Source organism: Scylla paramamosain, chromosome 39 (genome assembly GCF_035594125.1).
Source record: "Scylla paramamosain isolate STU-SP2022 chromosome 39, ASM3559412v1, whole genome shotgun sequence".
Lineage (NCBI taxonomy): Eukaryota > Metazoa > Arthropoda > Malacostraca > Decapoda > Portunidae > Scylla > Scylla paramamosain.
In genome coordinates this window covers 6,121,831-6,147,583 of record NC_087189.1, presented here as the reverse complement: position 1 = coordinate 6,147,583, position 25,753 = coordinate 6,121,831, and the positions used below count along the sequence as shown (strand labels likewise).

Here is a 25,753-nt window from a genome sequence, read left to right as displayed (position 1 = left end):
GTGATGCCCGCAGGCGACTAGCAGGTTAACCCCACACTTCTAACAAGTGAGCATCGGCTTCGGTGCTTAATATAGCATTAAATACTGATACTTACACATATTACACGTTTTCATGCAAATAGAAAACTATAGAACATTTCACTTATAAATGCCGAGGAATAATGACATGAGGTACATACGCTTTACATACAGTAACACTTTAAAATAGTTATACACGACAAAGATAACTTTAGCAAAGGCCACAATGAACACGTGTGTGTGTGTGTGTGTGTGTGTGTGTGTGTGTGTGTATATATATATATATATATATATATATATATATATATATATATATATATATATATATATATATATATATATATATATATATATATATATATATATACACACACACACACACACACAGTTGCTGCAGAAAAAATGTCTACATTCTGCATTTTCACCGCAATAAAAAAAAGTCCACACACGAATATCCGTGGGCGGAGCTAGTGATGATGGCCGGCTACAGCCCACCTCCACTCATTGTTCCCTACCTGTAGCCGCACCGGCAGGTCTTCATTAGCTCTCAGGTGATCTGTTTTCCTGATCACACCCATCATCGTAGAGTCGAGGAAAGGCAGTTCTCTCTCTCTTGACATTTATTGATGAGGTAGGCATGACTAAGAACTGCGAACAAGTTCTCGGTCTCAATTTTTTACAAAATAACATTATTCACTGATATTAAACACTTTCAACATATTACAATATTCTTTAACAATACATGCAATTTACTTGGCACTATGACAATCAGTTTTTACTACAAAATTAAAATATTTAACTCAGTCACCATCCTGCCCGTCTTTGAGCGCAACTTGGCCGTGAGTGATGCCCGCAGGCAAACTAGTGGGTTAACCACTCTCTACTAACAAGTGAGCATCGCCTTTGGTGCTTAATATAGCATTGAATACTGATACTAACACATATTACACATCTTCATGCAAAGAGAAAATCATTGAACATTTCACTTATGATTACTGAGGAATAATGACTAGGTACATACGCTTTACGTACAGTAACACTATCACACCAGGCTTCAGTGTGCCTCCAGCGCTTCTACAGAGAGGGATTTTGTAATGCTGCTAATGAGTGCCCCCATTTTCTACTTGCGTGCCAGCGCCAACTCTGATGCGCTACCACATGCCCCACATTCATTATCATGGGTTATGCACAGCTGTCTCTTAAAGATAAAACCCGGGCCCTCACCCTCCTCAGCGAAGGCTGGTCTGTCATACGTGTAGCGACAGAATTAAAGGTGACAAAGAGGACCAATTACATGCTAAAAACCGCAGCAGAGAGCCTCCCTCCCAGCGCAATACCAGCCAGAAAACCAGGCTCTGGGGCACCGAGGAAGACTTCTCCACGCACAGACCAGGTCCTGGCAAGAGAGGTGAAGAACGATCCTTTGATTACAGCCACCAGCCTGAAAGAAAAACACCCCCACCTCCTGCAGAACGTCTCGGTGCAAACTATTCAACACCGTCTTCAGGACTTAAAATTGCCAGCGCGCCACGCCACCTAGAAGCCACTTCTGACAGAGGCCATGAAGAAGTGACGTTTGGATTTCTGCCGGAAATACAAGGAGTGGACATCGGCAGACTAGCAGAAAGTAATGTTCAGCGATGAAAGCATGTTACGGCTGGTCAGGGGCGGCTCCAAGGCCGTGAGGAGGCCTAGCAACGTGTCCCGTTAAGACCCTCACTACACTGTCAAAACGGTAAAACACCCAGTGTTATGGTGTGGGGGACATTCATTGGTCATAACGGCTCTGCTGGACTCTAGTTTCTTCCTAAGAATGTAATGATGAAGGAAACTAATTCTATAGAGATCTTAAAGAGGAACACATGCTGACATTTAGGAGCCTTCACGATGCGGAATATTTTATGCATGACTTAACACCGGCACATAAGTCCAAGACTGTCAAGGAGTTCATGGTGAAAAACAATATTCGTGTTCTCAACTGCCCAGGCAACTCACCAGACCTCAACACCATCGAAAACTGCTGGCATGTAATGACAACTTTGGTGAATGCTTTGAAACTTTCCAACACTTGCATGTAGCACAATCCAAACCTTCCAAGTAACAAAGGACCAAGAAGAATTAGGACACGTACACATTACTTTGCACCCACCCTCAACATGCACACAGACACCAACATCTGCGGCTCACAATTATTTAAGTGTTCGGTTAGGTTAAGAGATTAGTGATGAACTGCTTTCCAGCAGACTCCAAGAAGACCTCTATCACTGGGAAACCAGAACACTAACACCATCACTGTCATACCAGGGAGGGTGGTGGTGGGAAATCACATGGAATGCACTTAAACTTTATAAATGAACACAATATAAGGGAAACTGCAAGACACCATAAAGACTACAAATGGTACTCTCTAAATGAAACATTTTTATGTCCATCTAACATATCATAAATAAATTTGTCTACTCTTCTTTTAAAGTTCCCTACTAATTTAACCCTAACAACCTAAAAGTATTCCATTCATCAATCACTCCATTTGAGAATTTATTCCTTCCTATCTCTTCTTGTTTTTTTATCTAACCTAATTGAGTTTGAACCTATTATTTTTCTTGTATTTTCGTTACTTGTACAGAGAATTTTAATGCTATCATCATTGTCACATCCCCTACTTTTCTGTTCCCTCCTACTTTCTCTATCCTCATTTTCGATCCAAAGCTGGATGCTGCATTTATGTGTGCAATGACTTAACCTGCTCTCGTGCCCATGCTCTTGAATCTTCCAAGTTTTCCACCATCTGGCTACAACTACAGTCACTCTCAAACTAAATTTATCTGTGCTGTATACCTCTCACCTAACTCCACTGACTATAAGAAATTCTTTGACTACTCAACTTCCAAAACGGAGCACATTCTGACCCTCTTCCCTTTTGCAGAGATCTCCATTCTTGGAGACTTCAATATTCACCACCAGCTTTGGCTTCCCTCTCCCTTCACTGACCATCCTGGTGAACTAGCCTACAACTTTGCTATCCTCCGTGACCTAGAGCAATTGGTGCAACACCCTACTCGTATTCCTGACCGTCTTGGAGATACTCCCAACATTCTTGACCTATTCCTGACCTCTAATCCTTCTGCTTATGCTGTCATCCTTTCTTCTCCGTTGGGCTCCTCTGATCACAATATCATATCTGTATCTTGTCCTATTGCTCCAATCCCTCCCCAGGATCCCCCTAAGCGAAGGTGCCTCTGGAGTTTTGCCTCTGCTAGTTGGGGGGACCTGAGGAGATATTATGCTGATTTTCCTTGGAATGACTACTGCTTCCGTGTCAGAGACCCGTCTTTGCGTGCTGAGCGCATAACAGAGGTGATAGTGTCTGGCATGAAGGCGTACATTCCTCACTCTTTTTCTCGTCCTAAACCTTCTAAACCTTGGTTTAACACAGCTTGTTGTTGTGCTATACATGATAGAGAGGTGGCCCACAAAAGGTACTTAAGCCTTCCATCACCAGAATCTCGTGCACTTTATATTTCTGCCTGGAACCATGCCAAGTCTGTTCTCCAACTAGCCAAAAACTCCTTCATTAACTCCCCTTGTGACTTCTGGCATCTAGCCAAAAATATCTCCAATAACTTTGCTTCTTCTTTTCCTCCTCTATTTCAACCAGATGGCACCACTGCTATCACATCTATTTCCAAAGCTGAACTCTTTGCTCAAACCTTTGCTAAAAACTCTACCTAGGACAATTCTGGGCTTGTTCCTCCCTCTCCTCCACCCTCTAACTATTTCATGCCACATATTTAAATTCTTCGCAAAGATGTTTTCCATGCCCTCGCTGGCCTAAACCCTCAGAAGGCTTATGGACCTGATATGGTCCCTCCTATTGTTCTCTGAAACTGTGCCTCCGAGCTTGCACTTTGCCTAGTCAAACTCTTTCAGCTCTGTCTGTCAACATCTAACTTTCCTTCTTGCTGGAAGTTTGCCTACATTCAACCTGTTCCTAAAAAGGGTGACCGTTCTAATCCCTCAAACTACTGTCCTATTGCTTTAATTTCCTGCCTATCTAAAGTTTTTTAATCTATACTCAACAGGATAATCCCTCAAACTATTGTCCTATTGCTTTAATTTCCAGCCTATCTAAAGTTTTTGAATCTATACTCAACAGGAAGATTCTTAAACATCTATCACTTCACAACCTTCTATCTGATCACCAGTACGGGTTCCGTCAAGGCCATTCTACTGGCAATCTTCTGGCTTTTCTTACTGAGTCTTGGTCATCCTGTTTTAGAGATTTTGGTGAAACTTTTGCTGTTGCCTTGGACATATCAAAAGCTTTTGATAGAGTCTGGCACAAAGCTTTGATTTCCATACTACCCTCCTACGGCTTCTACCCTTCTCTCTGTAACTACATCTCAAGTTTCCTTTCTGACCGTTCTATTGCTGCTGTGGTAGACAGTCACTGTTCTTCTCCTAAATCTATTAACAGTGGTGTTCCTCAGGGTTCTGTCCTGTCACCCACTCTCTTCTTATTATTCATTAATGATCTTCTAAACCAAACTTCTTGTCCTATCCACTCCTATGCTGATGATACCACCCTGCACTTTTCCAAGTCTTTTCATAGAAATACAACCCTTCAGGAGGTAAACATTTCACGCAGGGAAGCAACAGAACGCTTGACTTCTAATCTTTCTAAAATTTCTGACTGGGGCAGAGCAAACTTAGTATTGTTCAATGCCTCAAAAACTCAATTCCTCCATCTATCAACTTGACACAACCTTCCAGACAACTATCCCCTCTTCTTCAATGACACTCAACTGTCCTCCTCTTCTACACTGAACATCCTTGGTCTGCCCTTTACTTATAATCTGAACTGGAAACTTCACATCTCATCTCTAGCTAAAACAGCTTCTATGAAGTTAGGCATTCTGAGACATCTCCGCCAGTTTTTCTCAACCTCCCCCAGCTGCTAACTCTGTACAAGGGCCTTATCCGTTCCTGTATAAAGTATGCTTCACATCTCTGGGGGGGTTCCACTCATACTGCTCTTCTAGACAGGATGGAATCAAAAGCTTTTCATCTCATTAACTCCTCTCCTCTAACTGACTGTCTTCAGCCTCTCTCTCACCACTGCAATGTTGCATCTCTAGCTGTCTTCTATCGCTATTTTCATGCTAACTGCTCTTCTGATCTTGCTAACTGCATGCCTCCCCTCCTCCTGCGACCTTGCTGCACAAGACTTTCTCCTTTCTCTCACCCCTATTCTGTCCACCTCTAATACAAGAGTCAACCAGTATTCTCAATCATTCATCCCTTTCTCTGGTAAACTCTGGAACTCCCTGCCTGCTTCTGTATTTTCACCTTCCTATGACTTGAATTCCTTCAATAGGGAGGTTTCAAGACACTTCTTCATAAATTTTTGACTACTGCTTTGATCATTTTGTGGGACTGGCATTAGAGTGGGCATTTTTTTTAATGGATTTTTGTTGCCCTTGGCCAGTGTCCTTCCTACATAAAAAAAAAAAAAAAAGAAAATAGATAAATAAAATGCCATATTCCCAGAGTCAGTTTTTTCAGCCAAAATGCATGACTTATCCCTTTAATACAAGCTCTAATAGTGATGTTACCCAAATATGAACATAAAAAGGTATAATAAAAAAAAAACTAAAAAAAGAAAAGATATATGGAGGAAAAATGAAAAAAGAAGGAACATAAAAGAAGACATCTATGGCTACAAAAGTGGGAAAGACCACATAACAGAAAAATAAAGGCATTAAATTAAATGATAATGGAGATAAAAGAAGATCTGAGGAACATATAAACAGGGAGAAAGAAATGAAAAGGATAAACAGAGCCTTACATCTCCACGACAAGCTGAGATCAAGGAGCTCTTCCTGGTGCCAATGCCGCCAAACACACTTATGAGCTTGCTCTCTCAATGGACGGGTTCATATAAAAAAGGGTGTCCACACTGGCGGTGACTGCATCCTTTTGGCTAGCCTCGACTTTCTCCAACATTTCTATGAAACCTGCTATTAAGAAGCCTTTCTTACAAAAAGAAATCTACTAAGCTTGCTCTACTAATCTTTTTAACTCTAATCAATGCTTTGAAACTTTCCAACACTTGCATGTAGCACAGTCAAAACCTTCCAAGTAACCAAGGACCAGGAAGAATTAGGACACGTGCACAATGCTCTGCGCCCCCCTCAATGATATGCGCACAGACACAAACATCTGTGGCTCCCTGGTATTTAAAGGTTTGGTTAGGATAGGTTAGGTTAAGGGATTAGTGTTGAACTGCTTCCCAGGAGAGTCCCAGAAAACCTCTATTGCTGGCAAAACAGAACACTAACCCCATCACTCTCATACCAGGGAGAGGGGCGGTGGGAAATCACATGGAATGAGCTTAAATTTTATAAATGAACACAATATAAAGGAAACTGCAAGAAGCCATAAAGCCTACATATGGTACTCTACATGAAACATTTCTATGTACACTTGACATCTCGTACATAAATTTCTCTATATTATTATCCCCTAATTAAAAACCAAATCCATTCTTAACTTACACCTCTGAAGTCAAATACTTCTGTTCATTCCTAATTACTGGAGTGCATCTAAAAAACAGTGCGTATTTGCCTACCACCACACCTGTCTGTTTTATTCTTCAGATATTTTATTATGGTCTTTGCTATGTAATCTCCAGTAGTTTTCATTTTCTTGTTCTCAAAAAGCACTCCTGTAATGATGCAAAGAAATTCTAACAAATTTGTTTTCAAACAGCCCGACAAACGTCATATATATATATATATATATATATATATATATATATATATATATATATATATATATATATATATATATATATATATATATATATATATATATATATATATATATATATATATATATATATATATATATATATATATATATATATATATATATATATATATATATTGCCAGTCAATTTTTCACGCCAAAATGCAAGACTTATCCCTGTAATACAAGCTCTAATAGTGATGTTACCCAAATATGGACATGAGAAGGTATAATAACGAAAAACTAAAAAAGAAAAGATATATGGAGGAAGAAACGAAAAAAGAAGGAATGTGAAACAAGACATCTATGACTACAAAAGTGGGAAAGACCACATAACAGAAAAATTAAGGCATTAAATTAAATGATAATGGAGATAAAAGAAGATCTGAGGAACATATATACAGGGAGAAAGAAATGAAAAGGATAAACAGAGCCTTACATCTCCATGATCAGCAGAGATCAAGGAGCTCTTCCTGGTGCCAATGCTGCCAAACACACTAATCAGCTCGCCTTCTTGATGGACGGGTTCATGTCAAAAAGGGTGTCCACACTGGCGGTGACTGTGTCCTATTGGCTAAGCTGGACTTTCTCCAACATTTCTATGAAACCTGGCTTTAAAAAGCCCTTCTTACAAAAAGAAATCTACTAAGCTTGCTATACTAATCTTTTTAACTCTGATCAATGCTTTGAAACTTTCCAAACTTGCATGTAGCACGGTCAAGACCTTCCAAGTAACCAAGGACCAGGAAGAATTAGGACACGTGCATAATGCTCTGCGCCCCCCTCAACGACATGCACACAGACAACAACATCTGTGGCTCCCTGGTTTTTAAAGGTTTGGTTAGGTTAGGTTAGGTTAAGAGATTAGTGTTTAACTGCTTCCCAGGAGAGTCCCAGAAGGACTCTATCGTTGGCAAAACAGAACACTAACCCCCATCACTCTCATACCAGGGAGGGGGGTGGTGGGAAATCACATGGAATACACTTAAATTTTATAAATGAACACAATATAAAGGAAACTGCAGGAAGCCATAAAGCCTACATATGGTACTCTCTGCATGAAAAATTTCTATGTACACTTGACATCTCGTACATAAATTTGTCTATATTTGTCTATAGTATTATCCCCTATTTAAATACCAAATCCCTTCTTAACTTACACCTCTGAAGTCAAATACTCATGTTCATTCCTAATTACTGGAGTGTGTCTAAAAACCAATGCATATTTGCCTACCACCACACCTGTCTGTTCTATTCTTCAGATATTTCATTATGATCTTGGTTATGTAATCTTTAGTAGTTTTGATGTTCTTCTCAAAAAGCACTCCAGTAATGATGCAAAGAAATTCTAATAAATTTGTTTTCAAACAGCCTCACAAACATCATAACATATATATATATATATATATATATATATATATATATATATATATATATATATATATATATATATATATATATATATATATATACATATACATATATATATATATATATATATATATATATATATATATATATATATATATATATATATATATATATATATATATATACATGTATATATATATATATATATATATATATATATATATATATATATATATATATATATATATATATATATATATATATATATATATATGTTACAGTCAAAACCTGGAATCAGTCAAAACTAGTTTTAACTAGGTATTTTCAATGTGTTGGTGAACAACCAGTATTACCTAGGCAAAACTAGTTATACCTTAATGTGTTTGATATAACTAGAAATATCAAAGTTTAACTAGTTAAATCTAGTTTTATCTGATCGTGTAAGTTAAAACTACATTCAACAACGGTACTGAATGTCAAAAGTAGGTGAGGGATATGACCACTCGTTTGAGTACCATTGCTCGTTTGAGTACCATTTTTGGGGAACTCAAACATAACATCCCCCATCTAACCTAACCTAACCTAACCTAACTAGGTTAGACTAAAAGTGAAACTGGTGTAGTGCCGGGGAAAACATTTATATGTATAAGTAGCATTAGGTTAGGTTAGGATAGGTTAGGTTATGTTAGGTTAGATGGGGATGTCATGTTTGAGTTCCCCAAAAATGGTACTCAAACGAGCAATGGTACTCAAACGAGTGGTCATATCCCTTATCTACTAGTTAAAACTAGTTTTGACTGATTCTGGGTTTTGACTGTAACATACTCGTATATATATATATATATATATATATATATATATATATATATATATATATATATATATATATATATATATATATATATATATTATAAAATGCCATATTGCCAGTCAATTTTTCATGCCAAAATGCAAGACTTATCCCTGTAATACAAACTCTAATAGTGATGTTACCCAAATATGGATATGAAAATGTATGTTAATGAAAAACTAAAAAAGAGAAGATATATGGAGGAGGAAATGAAAAGAGAAGCAACGTCAAACAAGACATCTATGACCACAAAAGTGGGAAAGACCACATAACAGAAAAATAAAGGTATTAAATTAAATGATAATGCAGATAAAAGAAGATCTGAGGAACATATATACAGGAAGAAAGAAATGAAAAGGAAAAACAGAGCCTTACATCTCCACGACCAGCTGAGATGAAGGAGCTTTTCCTGGTGCCAGTGCTGCCAAACACACTAATCAGCTTGCCTTCTCGATGGACGGATTCATGTCAGAAAGGGCGTCCACACTGGCGGTGACTGCATCCTTTCGGCTTGCCTTGACTTTCTTCATCATTTCTCATGAAACCTGGCATTAAGAAGGCCTTCTTACAAAAAGAAATCTACTAAGCTTGCTATACTAATCTTTTTAACTCTGATCAATGCTTTGAAACTTTCCAAACTTGCATGTAGCACGGTCAAGACCTTCCAAGTAACCAAGGACCAGGAAGAATTAGGACACGAGCATAATGCTCTGCGCCCCCCCTCAATGACATACGCACAGACAACAACATCTGTGGCTCCCTGGTTTTTAACCCTTTCTGTAGCCGCACCGGCTGGGCATCAATTGGCTCTCAGGTGATCTGTTTTACTGATCACACCCATCATCATAGGGTCGAGGAAAGGCAGTTCTCCCTGACACGTTTATTGATGAGGTAGGCATGACCGTAAGAACTGCGAACAAGTTCTCGGTCTCAATTTCTTACAAAATAACATTATACACTGATATTAAACACTTTCAACATATTACAATATTCATTAACAATACATGCAATTGACTTGGCACTATGACAATCAGTTTTAACTACAAAATTAAAGTATTTACCTCGGTCACCATCCTGCCCGTCTTTGTCTGAGCGCGACTTGGCTGTGAGTGATGCCCGCAGGCGACTAGCAGGTTAACCCCACACTGCCAACAACTGAGCATCGGCTTCGGTGCTTAATATAGCATTGAATACTGATACTTACACATATTACACGTTTTCATGCAAATAGAAAACTATTGAACATTTCACTTATAAATGCCAAGGAATAATGACGTGAGGTACATACGCTTTACATACAGTAACATGGCTCCCTAAATTGTGTAACAATTTACCTTAAATTAACATTAGTATGTACCTTAAGACTATGATTAGCACATAATATGTTTTGTTACACTGGCTCCTTGGCGGGGATGCTCCGGTCTATTATTATGCATTACCTTCTAACAGCAATACTAGACTATGTATTGGCCTCTCTATGATGGTCCTGTTTGCCTTTATGTGTCTTCCCTGGTTGTCGAGATTACAGTCTGAAACCAGGACCTTAACCTTTCTTACTAGGCTATCATGATCAGGAGATACTTCTGTTACTCTTCCCAGTTTCCACTGATTCCTTGCTAGATTCTGATCTTTGATGATAACTATGTCATTTACACTGAGATTCCTCTTTGGTGTTGTCCACTTATTTCTAAGTTGTAGGAATTGCACATACTCCTTTTTCCACCTGGACCAGAACTGGTTGGTCAGGTATTGTGCTCTGCGCCATCTCTTTATGCAGTACAGGTCCTTCTTAATGAAAATGCTTGGAGGAGGCAGTACTACCTTTGTTTTCATAGTTAACAAATTACTGGGTGTCAACGGTGTAGGACTTTCTGGGGAGTTAAGGTGGTCCACAGTTAGGGGACGACCATTAACTATATTTTCTGCTTCAACTAAGAAGGTTCTCAGATCTTGGTCATCTAACTGGGTACTATGCTGATCAAGTAACACAGAGAGTACATTTCTCACTGTGCGTATCTGCCTCTCCCAAACATCTCCCATGTGACTGGAATTGGGTACATTCATGTTAAAAACAATCCAGTCACACTGATCTTTCATGAGTTCTTGTCTGACTTTATTGTTATTTAATTCTTTCAAGCAATTCTCATACTCTGATTTGGCTCCTACAAAGTTAGTTCCTTGGTCACATCTCAACTGTCTTACGGGCCCTCTTCGTCCTACAAAGCGACGGTATGCACTTAGGAAGGAACTTGTATCCATGTTGTTGGCTGTCTCTATGTGCACAGCTCTACATGCCATGCAAGTAAAGAGCACTCCATATCTTTTAAGCTCTTTACGCCCCTCTTTGACATAGAAAGGGCCAAAGAAATCTACTGCTGAGTATGTAAAAGGAGGTGATGGTTCTAGTCTGTCAATAGACAGGTCTGCCATCTTCTGTCCCTGTGTTGTACTTCTAACTTTACGACAGATAATGCACTTTGAAATGTGCCTTGATACTAGGGATGATCTTCCAACTATCCAGTATCCACATGACCTGATTTCATTTAAAGTTATGCCCCTGCCTTGATGATTTGTCCTTTTGTGATGGTGGCATATTATCAGCTGGGTTATGTGAGATGTTTTGGGGAGGATGACTGGATGTTTGGATTCATCTGTCAGATTAGAAAGCCTCTATCTTCCTCCTACTCTCATGATACCATTTTTGTCAATGAAGGGATCTAACTTATAGAGGGAACTGGTCTTGTCTATCACTTTTGTTCCCTTGCCATTGTCTCCTTTAATTAAAGAATTATGGTTAGCAGATGATTCCAGTACATTTATCTCCTTCTGGAATGCCTTTGCTTGCAGTTGTTTTATAATTACATTTTCAGCTTCTGACACTTCTGCTACATTTACTGGCTCATATGTGTTTCCCTTTACTTTAGTAGTGCCATCACCTTTTCCTCTGTAGCTGTTCAGAAGCTTGAGGCATACAGCAACTGCCCTCTTTGCTTTAAACCAATCAGAAAAATACTCAAGTCTTTCTAGTATATCTATGGGCTGTTGTGTACCTACAGCATGGCATACAACTTTCTTCACTTCAGGATCATTCTCATTTATGACCTTGTACTGGGAATGGCTATCCATTTTGCTATGTTGCCAAAGGAATTCTAGGCCATTCCACCAGATCTTGCTATTACACAATTCATCTGCTGTCATGCCTCTAGATGCATGATCTGCTGGGTTATACTGTGTCTCTACAAATTTCCACTGATCTGGTGAAGTGTGATCTCTTATTGTTTCTACTCTATTTGCAACATATACATGGAATCTCTTTGCTTCATTTGCTATGTAACCAAGGACTACTTTGCTGTCTGTCCAAAATACTTCTTCCACATTATTATACTCAAGTTCTCCCTTCAAGAGTTTATAGATTCTAACTGACACCACTGCTGCTGCTAGTTCTAGTCTGGGAATTGTCATGGTTTTTAGAGGTGTGACACGTGACTTTGCCATTACTAATGCACAATGAATTCGGCCAGTCTTGCTAATTAATCTAATATATGAGCACTGGCCATATCCCTCTTGACAGGCATCTGAAAAGTGATGGAGTTCAACCTTTTCTACTTCCCCAAAGTCATCAGGTTTGTAGCATCTAGGTACCTTTAACTGATCTAGTTTGTGCAGCTCATCCTTCCATTTTAACCATTTAGGTTTGACATAATCTGGCACCTCATCATCCCAATCAACTGCATTCTTACATAATTCTTGTAAAATTTGCTTTCCAGTCAGTATGAGAGGTGACACTAGACCTAATGGATCATATATGGAGCTCACTATTGACAGAATGCCTCTCCTGGTGAGTGGCTTGTCTTTCAGCTTTATTCTAAATTGAAATGTGTCAGATTCTATGCACCACTCAACTCCCAAAGTTCTTTCTATAGGCAGTGTGTCTTCATTCTTACTAAAATCCAAACTTTTAATTCCATCTGCTCTCTCATGAGGAGAAATTGCAGCTAATACATCTTTGTTGTTTGACAAGAACTTATGAAGGTTAAAACCTCCCTTGTAACATAATTCTTTGCTTTGCTGAATAAGAGTGACAGCTTCATCCATTGTAGCTACTGACTTCAAACCATCATCAACATAAAAGTTGTTTCTTACAAACTTGGCTGCATCAGATCCACACCCGTAGTCATCTGCAGCTTTCTTAAGTGCAAAGTTGGCTACACTTGGAGATGAAGTAGCTCCAAACAGGTGAGCTGTCATCCTGTATTCAGCTATCTCATTATTAAGGTCACCATTTTCCCACCAAAGGAATCTTAACATGTCTCTGTGTTCTGGGTTGACCTTCACTTGATGGTACATTGCTTCTATATCACATACAAGTGCAATCCTTTCTTGCCTAAACCTACACAACACTCCAATAAGTTTGTTGGTAAGGTCTGGGCCTTGTAACAGGTGACTGTTTAATGACTGGTTCCTGTAGTTTGCACGGGTGGACTGATTGTTTTAAATTTTTTTAGTCTGAACGTTTTCGACAGACTAACATGTTTAAGAATGAATATTTTCGACAATGATTTGGCAACTTAGACTGATTATTTTCGATGGTTCTGCAATATATTTTTCAATCATGATTATTTTCGACACATTAAAAACATTGGTTGGAATGTTTTCGAAACTAAATAAACTTCACTATGAATGTTTCTGACAGTAAAAAAATATTGAACTGAATGTTTTCGACACTAAAAAATGGTAAATTCTGAATGTTTTCGACACTGGATAAAATGAACTGTCACATCACGTCACGTTTAGACTTAAACAAAAGACTATAAAAACTAACCTAACCTAACCTAACCTAACCTAACAAGATAATAATCAAAGAAGGTCTAAAATGGCTGAATGAAGTGTCGAAAATATTCCAAAAAATATTGATTTAGGTCAATGATGTGTCGAAAATAATCCAAACTGTAAATAGCTAATTGTTGTGTCGAAAATAATCCAAAACGGACACTAAATGTGTAAGAGTTGTGTCGAAAACAGTCCAAAAAAACATAAAATGGGTTGTCGAAAATAATACTTCTTGGCAAGAATCGAAAACATTCAGTTTAGATTACTTTTGTAGAAAATCGAAAACATTCAGACTAAAAAAATCGAAAATAATCAGCGACCTCGTTTGCACTACAGTCAAATACAACTCTTAACTTCTTTGGCTTTCTCGGATGATAGACTCCATGATGTGGAATGTACCAGACCTTACCATCATTCCTAACTAAATCCTTTGTCGGTACAACCTCTGCATAACCTTTTGTAATCATATCATCCATGAACACTTTGTAATCACCTTTGTGTTGATTATCCTTCTCAAGTTTAGCTCTTAACTTCTTTTTTGAGTCTCTGCTCTGCTAATAGTTTGTTGTTTGGAAGCTTGACGTTATCATCTTTAAGAGGAAGGGGCAACTCATAATGGCCACCCTTCAGCTGATGTACTCCTTCTTTCATCTTACTCATAAACCTTTTATCTTCATATGATAATGGAGTGTCAGCTGACTTTCTATCACTGAAGTCAAGTTCAAACATATCTCTCACTTGAGAAGGATTAATCATCTCTTTGGTTTTAGTAGGAACCACTAAGAAATTAACCCTCTTTTCTTCATTGATTTCTACTTCTTGTGTCACTGTTCTGTAGAACTGTATCCTCCAATGGACTTGAATGGGGTGAGATTTTACCAATGATCCCCCAACCTAGCTCTGTCCTACGAGCATAGGGATGCTTCTTGCTATCACCTGCTATTTGCTCTTCTGCCATAATGGCTTCTGCACAATCAAGACCAATGAGGAGTCCTATGTCAACATTTGGGTCATATTTCATTAGTTTGTCAGAGATTGCCTTTAAGTGGGGCCAGTCGCAAGCAGTCTCGGGCCTTGGTATCTGACTCCATCCAGCTGAAATGTTTTCTGTTGAATATGCTGAAGGGATTGATTTTTCCACTTCTTCATTATAACCTCTTACTTTAAATCCATGAATTTTGATAGAATCAGTGATTTGTTTTCCACTTATTGTGTGGATATTGAGTGACACTGATGGTCCACTAACTCCCAATTTATTCCGAGTGCTTTCCTTGATGAATGAAGCATCAGACTGCTCATCCAGCAGGGCATACACTTTATTACAAAACTTTATTCTCTTCATCACTAACATGATGTAACTATACAGGAACTATCATGGTGTGCATGTCATGTGTCACTGATTCTGTAACTTTGACCTTATTTGCTACTACTGTGGGTTTATCATCTTTAGGCCGAGTTGCTTGTGCTGGCACCTTTTGGCTCTCAGTTCTTGTCATATCATCATAGTGAAGAGCTGTGGGATGGTATCTCTGACATACTTTACAAACTTTCCTTCTTCTACAATCCTTTCCTTTGTGACCCATTTTTAGACACCCTGTACATAACCATTTGTCTTTAGCAAATTTGTACCTAGTATTACCATCAAGTTTGGCAAATTCCTAGCAATCATCTAAATCATGATCCTTTGTACAGTAGTGACAGAATCGTCCTTTCCTTTCCTGGTCCTTGGGATACTGTTTGTTGGCTTGTACATTTACTTTACTTTGGAATGACCACATTGGTTTTTCCTCAATTGCTTTAGCCATGAAAGTTCTACTCCCTCTATTCTTTGTCATGATGTTGGATTCCCTTGGTTTCCAATTGGTTGCCCTTGTGTGAATTTTGATCCAGTCATTTACTTCCCTACTTACTGAATTCCAGGAAAGAAATGGATTGCTTGCTCCTTTTGCTTCTTTCTGGACAAATTCACATAACATTTCAAAGGGTGGGTGGTGCTCTTCATTGCTACTAGAAGTGTTGTTATTACTGTTAGTATCAAGATATATCATCACTTGCTTTCTCCAGTCATGAACAATATGTTCAGGGAGTTTTGCTAGCACCTTTTTCTGCTCTCTAGGGTCATTCAGAAATGACAAATAAGAAGTGTGTTTCATTGCAGCTAAACAGCACTTCAAAAAATCTGAGAATGCTGTTAATGCTGGACCATTATGCGGAGAGATTGGTAGCCAATTCATTAACTTTTTTGTGTAAGCATCAGCTATGATGCTTTTGTTTCCAAATCTATCACTGAGAATTTTCTTTGCTTGCACATAGTCAGCATCAGAGTTAAAGTACATTAACATTTTAATGGCATCCTTTGCCTCACCATTTGTATACCTGTCTAAGTAGGCAAGTCTCTCTTTACCAATAGAAGTTTTAGACTCTACATAAGTTTCAAAGTTTTTCAACCAACTTGGAAATTCCATGGGTTCTCCATCAAAAGTGTTAGGCTCTATTGGAGGGAGGCTCCACTTGAGATCAGGTATGTTGATTGCAAAGGTTCCCCCAGGAAGGGAAAAGGATTGATGATTCTGTCTCACATTATTCACATTATTAGGCATGTTGACATTATGAGTGTGTCTACGAGAGCTTGGTACAAGACTTTGAGCTGTAGGGTTGAGATTTATTACCTGAGGTTCACTAAATATTTGTCCATGTACTTCATTTGTCATCAATTCATTATCTCTATTGCAAGAAGGTTTCTGTGGGTCATGGAATGTATCATATTTGTGAGGCATGGCATTGTCACTTTGTTGATTTGCAATTGCTTGTACTTTCATTTCATTTTGTGACTCTATGTATTGTTGAAGATAACTTTGCTTCTCTACACTTTCATCATTACCTGGAAGCATTTTTACTTCTTCTTCAACTAAGCTAAGAGCATTAAGTTCTGCACTAGCAACTGCTAAATCTCTCTCTTTCTTTTTCTTTGCAAACATTGCCTGGTCTCTAGCTAACCTAACTTCTGCCTCTGCTAAACTATCATGATATTCCATTTCCTTTCTAAGTCTGGCTACCTTTGCTGCTGCTTCTTGCTTTCTTTGTGCTGCTGATGAACATGATGAAGTAGATGAGACTCTAGAATGCCTAGACCGTTTGCTAGAACAAATTGATCCTCTGTCATTCTTTAACTCCTTTCTTTTACATTCTATACTTTCTAATATTTCATGGTGAACTTGTTGATTGTGTTCCAGCTCTTCATTTAGCTCCTCTGACTTTTCTGGCTCTAGTTCCACCAGTTTTGTGTATTCCACATAATACTGATGAAATGCCTCTATTACTTCACTTGACATGGGCTCTAATTCAAAGGGGCTAATTACAATTTTTAATCCTTTCTTAATTTTAATGGTAACACTGCTCCATTTACGCTTACAGGACTCTGCTCTTCCTTTGGTTACACTGACTTGATATTCTCTTCCTTTGTCGGTCAGCACTCGCTCCCTGACACTAACTTCTTCAATAAAAGTTTGATCCTTGTCCACTTGCTCACCCTCACCTTCCCTAAGGCCATCTACGGCATTAATTTCCTCAGTATCAGACATATCTAACAACTTAATTGTGTCAATACCGAGAAACTGAAAGAGCAATTTAAAATTACCACTCTTAATAATAGCTAATTGTCGGTAATTTTCACTTAGGCTACTCAATTCAGTGCACATACATAATATTATACTTTCTTGCCTGTGACCATGGGTTCTACAAAATGGTGGCGAGGCACAGTAGGTAGAAGGGAGTGGTTGTCGTCAAGGGTAGAGCTGACCCCAGGGCCTCAGAGGTCAACCTATAGGCTTACGTCAGCGTCCCCTCGTCCTGTGACTCACTCTTGCTACGGTTTCACATGGAGCCAATTTCTTGCTTCTAGGTCGAGTTCTTACTGTAGCCGCACCGGCTGGGCATCAATTGGCTCTCAGGTGATCTGTTTTACTGATCACACCCATCATTGTAGGGTTGAGGAAAGGCAGTTCTCCCTGACACGTTTATTGATGAGGTAGGCATGACCGTAAGAACTGCGAACAAGTTCTCGGTCTCAATTTCTTACAAAATAACATTATACACTGATATCAAACACTTTCAACATATTACAATATTCATTAACAATACATGCAATTGACTTGGCACTATGACAATCAGTTTTAACTACAAAATTAAAGTATTTACCTCGGTCACCATCCTGCCCGTCTTTGTCTGAGTGCGACTTGGCCGTGAGTGATGCCCGCAGGCGACTAGCAGGTTAACCCCACACTACCAACAACTGAGCATCGGCTTCGGTGCTTAATATAGCATTGAATACTGATACTTACACATATTACACGTTTTCATGCAAATAGAAAACTATTGAACATTTCACTTATAAATGCCGAGGAATAATGGCGTGAGGTACATACGCTTTACATACAGTTAAAGGTTTGGTTAGATTGAGAGATTAGTGTTGAACTGCTTGCCAGGAGAGTCCCAGAAGGCCTCTATTGCTGGCAAAACAGAACGCTAACCCCATAACTCTCATACCAGGGAAGAGGGGCAGTAGGGAAATCACATGGAATACACCTAAATTTTATAAATGAACACAATATGAAGGAAACTGCAAGAAGCCATAAAGCCTACATATGGTACTCTCTGCATGAAACAATTCTATGTACACTTGAGATCTTGTACATAAATTTGTCTATATTTGTCAATAATATTATCCCCTATTTATATCCCAAATCCCTTCTTAACTTACACCTCTGAAGTCAAATACTCATGTTCATTCCTAATTAGAGACATCGCAGTGAGCGTTTTGATACCAGATAGCACCAGAATTTTTAATTATCGCCGGAAAATAAATACTTTTTGAGGCAAGGTTTTACAAGCTAACAAAGGTGTATCGTTGCACAGTAATGCGTCTGAATTTTAAGTCAATTAATTTCGTGATAACTGACAGCACATGACATTGTTTGAGCCTCTATTCATAATTTCAGATGATATTCTTAAAAGAGCCTATAAGTGTATCAAGGCAGGCAATCTGTAATTTTCTACTGACCTCAATGGAAGTATACTAATATATACTTGCATTTTCATGTACTAAACAACAGGCAAATCCATTTAATGTAAAGAAAATATAAATTTGTATCAGAGACTTTATTTTTGCGGTACGATCACTATCCTCGGGTACTTGGGCAGCGAGCAAACCAAAACACAGGACCACGCTTACTCGACTACCCTGCACAATGGATACATCACCGCCACAATCATGGACTACAGCGGAATTAAGAAAATTCCTGAAAGAACGAGCTATACCCTATTCTGGATATAGTAAAGCAAAGTAAAGGCCTTTGTATCGGCAGAACTGAGAGGCTATTCTTTACACTTTACACTCCTTCCTAAAGGCGCGCGGCGCTTTCTTTAACTGAAGAATCATGATCAAGATAAGTACGTCGTACGTCCGCCAGCGGTGCTGTTCTTTTTTTATTTCACTGATTACTTTCATATACAGGATGTGTCAGTGATATCTGATATTTTTCAACATTCCCAGATAAAATGCACAAGCCGAAATCAACATCCTTTTATTTTTACTGTTCATACTTACTTAAAAAAAAATCATTACCTATTTTTAGTTTTATCTTATAATTCAATTAACAAAGCCTTATCATACACCAGTAAGTATGAAAATTAATATTAAGGGTTATGTTTTTAATTTTAGATACACTTGTGCAGCAATTCATGCTGTACTTTTCCTGCACATCGATTTCAAATTTAGCTAAGATACCCCTTTGCCCCAGGAAATCGGAGACAATTAAAAATGCTGGCGCTGATAGGTATCTACCAGCCTCACTGCGACGTCTCTAATTACTGGAGTGTGTCTAAAAACCAATGCATATTTGCCTACTATTATTTTTCTATTCTTCAGATATTTCATTATGGTCTTGGTTATGTAATCTTTAGTAGTTTTGATGTTCTCAAAAAGCACTCCAGTAATGATGCAAATAAATTCTAATAAATTTGTTTTCAAACAGCCTGACAAACATCATATGACATATATCTATTTATATATATTATAAAATGCCATATTGCCAGAGTCAATTTTTCATGCCAAAATGCAAGACTTATCCCTGTAATACAAGCTCTAATAGTGATGTTACCCAAATATGGATATGAAAATGTATGTTTATAAAAAACTAAAAAAGAGAAGATATATGGAGGAAGAAATGAAAAAAGAAGCAACGTCAAACAAGACATCTATGACCGCAAAAGTGGGAAAAACCACATAACAGAAAAATAAAGGTATTAAATTAAATGATAATGCAGATAAAAGAAGATCTGAGGAACATATATACAGGATGAAAGAAATGAAAAGGAAAAACAGAGCCTTACATCTCCACGATGAGCTGAGATCAAGGAGCTTTTCCTGGTGCCAGTGCTGCCAAACACACTAATCAGCTTGCCTTCTCAATACACGGATTCATGTCAGAAAGGGCGTCCACACTGGCGGTGACTGCATCCTTTCGGCTTGCCTTGACTTTCTTCATCATTTCTATGAAACCTGGCATTAAGAAGGCCTTCTTACAAAAAAAAATCTACTAAGCTTGCTATACTAATCTTTTTAACTCTGATCAATGCTTTGAAACTTTCCAAACTTGCATGTAGCACGGTCAAGACCTTCCAAGTAACCAAGGACCAGGAAGAATTAGGACACGTGCATAATGCTCTGCGCCCCCCTCAATGACATGCGCAGACAACAACATCTGTGGTTCCCTGGTATTTAAAGGTTTGGTTAGGTTAGGTTAGGTTAAGAGATTAGTGTTGAACTGCTTCCCAGGAGAGTCCCAGAAGGCCTATATCGCTGGCAAAACAGAACACTAACCACAATAACTCTCATACCAGGGAGGAGGGCGGTAGGAAATCATATGGAATACACTTAAATTTTATAAATGAACACAATATAAAGGAAATTGCAAGAAGCCATAAAGCCTACATATGGTACTCTCTGCATGAAACAATTCTATGTACCTTGACATCTCGTACATAAATTTGTCTATATTTGTCTATAATATTATCCCCTATTTAAATCCCAAATCCCTTCTTAACTTACACCTCTGAAGTCAAATACTCATGTTCATTCCTAATTACTGGAGTGTCTCTAAAAACCAATGCGTATTTGCCTACCACCAGACCTGTCTCTTCTATTCTTCAGATATTTCATTATGGTCTTGGTTATGTAATCTTTAGTAGTTTTGATGTTCTCAAAAACCACTCCAGTAATGATGCAAAGAAATTCTAATAAATTTGTTTTCAAACAGCCTCACAAACATCATATGACATATATATATATATATATATATATATATATATATATATATATATATATATATATATATATATATATATATATATATATATATATTATAAAATGCCATATTACCAGAGTCAATTTTTCATGCCAAAATGCAAGACTTATCCCTTTAATACTAGCTCTAATAGTGATGTTACCCAAATATGGATATGGAAATGTATGTTAATGAAAAACTAAAAAAGAGAAGATATATGGAGGAAGAAATGAAAAAAGAAGCAACGTCAAATAAGACATCTATGACCACAGAAGTGGGAAAGACCACATAACAGAAAAATAAAGGTATTAAATTAAATGATAATGCAGATAAAAGAAGATCAGAGGAACATACATACAGGAAGAAAGAAATGAAAAGGAAAAACAGAGCCTTACATCTCCACGACCAGCTGAGATCAAGGAGCTTTTCCTGGTGCCAGTGCTGCCAAACACACTAATCAGCTTGCCTTCTCAATGGACGGATTCATGTCAAAAAGGGCGTCCACACTGGCGGTGACTGCATCCTTTCGGCTTGCCTTGACTTTCTTCATCATTTCTATGAAACCTGGCATTAAGAAGGCCTTCTTACAAAAAGAAATCTACTAAGCTTGCTATACTAATCTTTTTAACTCTGATCAATGCTTTGAAACTTTCCAAACTTGCATGTAGCACGGTCAAGACCTTCCAAGTAACCAAGGACCAGGAAGAATTAGGACACGTGCATAATGCTCTGCGCCCCCCTCAATGACATGCGCACAGACAACAACATCTGTGGCTCCCTGGTTTTTAAAGGTTTGGTTAGGTTAGGTTAGGTTAAGAGATTAGTGTTGAACTGCTTGCCAGGAGAGTCCCAAAAGGCCTCTATCGCTGGCAAAACAAAACGCTAACCCCCAAAACTCTTAAACCAGGGAGGGGGGCGGTAGGGAAATCACATGGAATACACTTAAATTTTATAAATAAACACAATATAAAGGAAACTGCAAGAAGCCATAAAGCCTACATATGGTACTCTCTGCATGAAAGAATTCTATGTACACTTGACATCTCGTACATAAATTTGTCTATATTTGTCTACAATATTATCCCCTATTTATATCCCAATTCCCTTCTTAACTTACATCTCTGAAGTCAAATACTCATGTTCATTCCTAATTACTGGAGTGTGTCTAAAAACCAATGCGTATTTCCCTACCACTAAACCTGTCTCTTCTATTCTTCAGATGTTTCATTATGGTCTTGGTTATGTAATCTTTAGTAGTTTTGATGTTCTCAAAAAGCACTCCAGTAATGATGCAAAGAAATTCTAATAAATTTGTTTTCAAACAGCCTGACAAACATCATATGACATATATCTATTTATATATATTATAAAATGCCATATTGCCAGAGTCAATTTTTCATGCCAAAATGCAAGACTTATCCCTGTAATACAAGCTCTAATAGTGATGTTACCTAAATATGGATATGGAAATGTATGTTAATGAAAAACTAAAAATGAGAAGATATATGGAGGAAGAAATGAAAAAAGAAACAACGTCAAACAAGACATCTATGACCACAGAAGTGGGAAAGACCACATAACAGAAAAATAAAGGTATTAAATTAAATGATAATGCAGATAAAAGAAGATCTGAGGAACATATATACATGAAGAAAGAAATGAAAAGGAAAAACAGAGCCTTACATCTCCACGATCAGCTGAGATCAAGGAGCTTTTCCTGGTGCCAGTGCTGCCAAACACACTAATCAGCTTGCCTTCTCGATGGACAGATTCATGTCAAAAAGGGCGTCCACACTGGTGGTGACTGCATCCTTTCGGCTTGCCTTGACTTTCTTCATCATTTCTATGAAACCTGGCATTAAGAAGGCCTTCTTACAAAAAGAAATCTACTAAGCTTGCTATACTTATCTTTTTAACTCTGATCAATGCTTTGAAACTTTCCAAACTTGCACGTGGCACGGTCAAGACCTTCCAAGTAACCAAGGACCAGGAAGAATTAGGACACGTGCATAATGCTCTGCGCCCCCCTCAATGACATGCGCACAGACAACAACATCTGTGGCTCCCTGGTTTTTAAAGGTTTGGTTAGGTTAGGTTAGGTTAAGAGATTAGTGTTGAACTGCTTGCCAGGAGAGTCCCAGAAGGCCTCTATCACTGGCAAAACAGAACGCTAACCCCCAAAACTCTCAAACCAGGGAGGGGGGCGGTAGGGAAATCACATGGAATAAACTTAAATTTTATAAATGAACACAATATAAAGGAAACTGCAAGAAGCCATAAAGCCTACATATGGTACTCTCTGCATGAAACAATTCTATGTACACTTGACATCTCGTACATAAATTTGTCTATATTTGTCTATAATATTATCCCCTATTTATATCCCAATTCCCATCTTAACTTACATCTCTGAAGTCAAATACTCATGTTCATTCCTAATTAGTGGTGTGTCTAAAAACCAATGCGTATTTGCCTAACACCACACCTGTCTCTTCTATTCTTCAGATGTTTCATTATGGTCTTGGTTATGTAATCTTTAGTAGTTTTGATGTTCTCAAAAAGCACTCTAGTAATGATGCAAAGAAATTCTAATAAATTTGTTTTCAAACAGCCTTACAAACATCATATGACATATATCTATACCTATATATATATATATATATATATATATATATATATATATATATATATATATATATATATATATATATATATATTATAAAATGCAATGCCATATTGCCAGAGTCAATTTTTCATACCAAAATGCAAGACTTATCCCTGTAATACAAGCTCTAATAGTGATGTTACCCAAATATGGATATGGAAATGTATGTTAATGAAAAACTAAAAAAGAGAAGATATATGGAGGAAGATATGAAAAAAGAAGCAACGTCAAATAAGACATCTATGACTACAAAAGTGGGAAAGACCACATAACACAAAAAAAAGGTATTAAATCAAATGATAATGCAGATAAAAAGATCTGAGGAACATATATACAGGAAGAAAGAAATGAAAAGGAAAAACAGAGCCTTACGTCTCCACGACCAGCTGAGATGAAGGAGCTTTTCTTGGTGCCAATGCTGCCAAACACACTAATCAGCTTGCCTTCTCAATGGACGGATTCATGTCAGAAAGGGCGTTCACACTGGCGGTGACTGCATCCTTTCGGCTTGCTTTGACTTTCTTCATCATTTCTATGAAACCTGGCATTAAGAAGGCCTTCTTACAAAAAGAAATCTACTAAGCTTGCTATACTAATCTTGTAAACTCTGATCAATGCTTTGAAACTTTCCAAACTTGCATGTAGCACGGTCAAGACCTTCCAAGTAACCAAGGACCAGGAAGAATTAGGACACGTGCATAATGCTCTGCGCCCCCCTCAATGACATGCGCACAGACAACAACATCTGTGGCTCCCTGGTTTTTAAAGGTTTGGTTAGGTTAGGTTAGGTTAAGAGATTAGTGTTGAACTGCTTGCCAGGAGAGTCCCAGCAGGCCTCTATCGCTGGCAAAACAGAACGCTAACCCCCAAAACTCTCAAACCAGGGAGGGGGGCGGTAGGGAAATCACATGGAATACACTTAAATTTTATATATGAACACAATATAAAGGAAACTGCAAGAAGCCATAAAGCCTACATATGGTACTCTCTGGATGAAACAATTCTATGTACACTTGACATCTCGTACATAAATTTGTCTATATTTGTCTATAATATTATCCCCTATTTATATCCCAATTCTCTTCTTAACTTACATCTCTGAAGTCAAATACTCATGTTCATTCCTAATTAGTGGTGTGTCTAAAAACCAATGCGTATTTGCCTAACACCACACCTGTCTCTTTTATTCTTCAGATGTTTCATTATGGTCTTGGTTATGTGAGGCCCCCCGCGGCAGAAGAGTACTAAGTGCCAAAATCAATATTCGCTAGAAATGAAGGTCAAAGTTTTGTAACTTTTACGAAAATGTCAATAGCCGTACAATAAAGCTAGAGTAAAGTTATATACACCAAATTAAAGCCCTGAAACACACCTATAACATGACATTAAAACAGAGGAAATAAAAAAATCATCATCTGGAAAAAAATAAACATTTCCATTATTGATTCGTATTTTTTTTTTTTTTTTTAGTTTTTACTCAGCTATGTTCAATGATATTGGTGTCTTGGTATCTTGCACTTCTCACTTCACACAATCTTGAGGTAACACTAACTTTCCCTTTCTTTATTACAGGTATCACTAACTTTCATTGTTTATTACACACTTCCCCCCTCCCCCCCACCCCTCAATGCCTTTACGATTCGTACTCCAAAAGTTCATCCAAGTTGTCGTGTTCACCATCATCTTGAGTGCTATTGACATCACCTGCTTGGGCATCGATGATAGACCAGTAGAATGGATGGGCATTTTGGGGCATGAGTGCAACTAGATTGAGGCAGAGCGGGGCTGAGGCGGGAGAAGATACGGCGCTCTCATTGGCTCAGCGCTCTGACATCACAGCACTCCGCGGTCTCTCGTTGGCTGGAT

General features: G+C 38.0%; 1 protein-coding gene and 1 long non-coding RNA gene across 3 annotated transcripts in view; one reads left to right on the top strand and one right to left on the bottom strand.

Annotated features, from left to right (window-relative positions):
- The window catches only part of LOC135092119 (uncharacterized), a 72,151-nt gene that overhangs the window by 31,549 nt on the left and 14,849 nt on the right, over positions 1-25,753 (top strand). The window lies entirely within an intron of this gene.
- Positions 15,568-25,530, bottom strand: LOC135092118 (uncharacterized). Its single transcript, XR_010262755.1, has 4 exons — positions 24,260-25,530; positions 22,906-23,074; positions 21,618-21,786; positions 15,568-20,438 (listed from the first exon to the last, which is right to left on the bottom strand). It is a non-coding gene; the product is annotated as an uncharacterized LOC135092118 (long non-coding RNA).